This window comes from Colobus angolensis, unplaced genomic scaffold, assembly GCF_000951035.1.
Source record: "Colobus angolensis palliatus isolate OR3802 unplaced genomic scaffold, Cang.pa_1.0 Scaffold83, whole genome shotgun sequence".
NCBI lineage: Eukaryota > Metazoa > Chordata > Mammalia > Primates > Cercopithecidae > Colobus > Colobus angolensis.
In genome coordinates, this window is record NW_012122154.1 from 931,831 (window position 1) to 933,633 (window position 1,803).

A 1,803-nucleotide genomic window follows, 5' to 3' on the forward strand; every position below is an offset into this window, starting at 1 on the left:
AGCCATGGCCAACATGGCGAAACCCCATCTCTACAAAAATTAGCCAGATGTGGTGGCAGGTGCTTGTGGTCCCAGGTACTTGAGAAGCTGAGGGAGGAAAATCACTTGAATCTGGGAGGCAGAGGTTGCAGTGAGTTGAGATGCCGCCACTGTACTCCAGCCTGGGCAACAGTGAAATTCTGTCTCAAAAAAAAAAAAAAAAAAAAAAGGACTAGGCTTGATTTATCATCATTAAAGTCCCTAGCCCAGTAACAGGCCGGTGTTAAGTAGTCATGTTTTATTGAACAAGTGGATGGATGGAAGAATACAATAAAGCACCCTGTGAGATTCTAGCTGCTGACATGTTGCATCCTAGTGTCCTTTTTCTGGGCCAAAGGGGTTGTTTGCTTTGACCTCACTATCCCTTTTATGGATTCTGTCTCAGTGGCTGAAAGCACACAATGGAACAGTGTGCCTTTCAGCAAGCAAATAGAGTGAGCAATGGAAAATGCAAACCAACAACCCTGAATGCAGGCAATGGCATGCTGAATGCAGTTACCAATGAAGAGAAACTGCTTATTTTCACTGGAATGGAGTGAAATGCTCTAGAAAGGACTGCTGTGCTCCAGTTTGGGGCATCTGTGCTGCTAGAGCTAGTACACCGAGCCCCAGCATGTCACCTGTTGGACTTAGTTGGCATTTAGTAAGAAAAGGAATGTGAGAGAAACTTGTTGATGCAGATTTTTCTCCAACATAGGCATGCAGGGGTAGGGACCTTTTACAGAAATCATCCGTTAAGGAGGCATTAAATGAGTCAGAGATGTATTCACTGGACTACCTCTGGGACATAACTAGACTCATCCACAAATTCTGACATTCCTGTTTGAAGAAGTGGTATAGAAATACTTTCCTGATAAGGCTGGGCACTATGGCCCATTCCTGTAATCCTAGCACTTCAGGAGGCCAAGACAAGAGGATCACTTGAGCCCAGGAGTTCAAGAGCAGCCTAGGCAACATGGCAAAACCCCATGGCTGGGACTCTGTCTCTACAAGAAATTTAAAAATTAGCCAGGCGTGGTGGTGTGTACTTGTGGTCCCAGCTACTCTGGAGGCTGAGTTGGGAGGATTGCTTGAGTCCAGGAGTTTGAGGCTGCAGTAAGCCCTGATTGAGCCACTGCACTCCAGCCTGGGCAACAGAGCAAGATCCTGCCTCAAAAGCAAAAAACAAAAACAAAAAAATCCATTTGTCTTCAGCAACTCCTCCCCCATGAGATTTAAATTGTAATCTGTAAGTGTCCATTAATAGGGAACTGGTTAAACAAATATAGTAGAACCATATATTGGAAAACAAGGCAGTTCTACATGTACTGATATGGAACTATCCATAAAACATATTGATAACTGAAAACAGGAAAGTGCTGAATATATATGTATATATATGATATACATGATCATATATGCAGAAATAGTCTATAGAAGATTCCACAAGAGAATAGTAATAATAGGCCAGGCATGGTGGCTCACACCTGTAACCCCAGCACTTTGGAAGGCCGAGGTGGGTGGATCATCTGAGGTCAGGAGTTCGAGACCAGCCTGGCCAACATGGTAAAACTCCGTCTCTACTAAAAATACCAAAATTAGCCGGGTTTGGTGGTACATGCCTGTAATCTCAGCTACTTGGGAGGCCGAGGCAGGAGAAGTGCTTGAATCCAGGAGGCAGAGGTTGCAGTGAGCTGAGATGGTACCACTGCACTCTAGCCTGGGCAACAAGAGCACAGCGTCACCTCAAAAAAAAAAAAAAAAAAAGAGAGAGAATAGTAATAA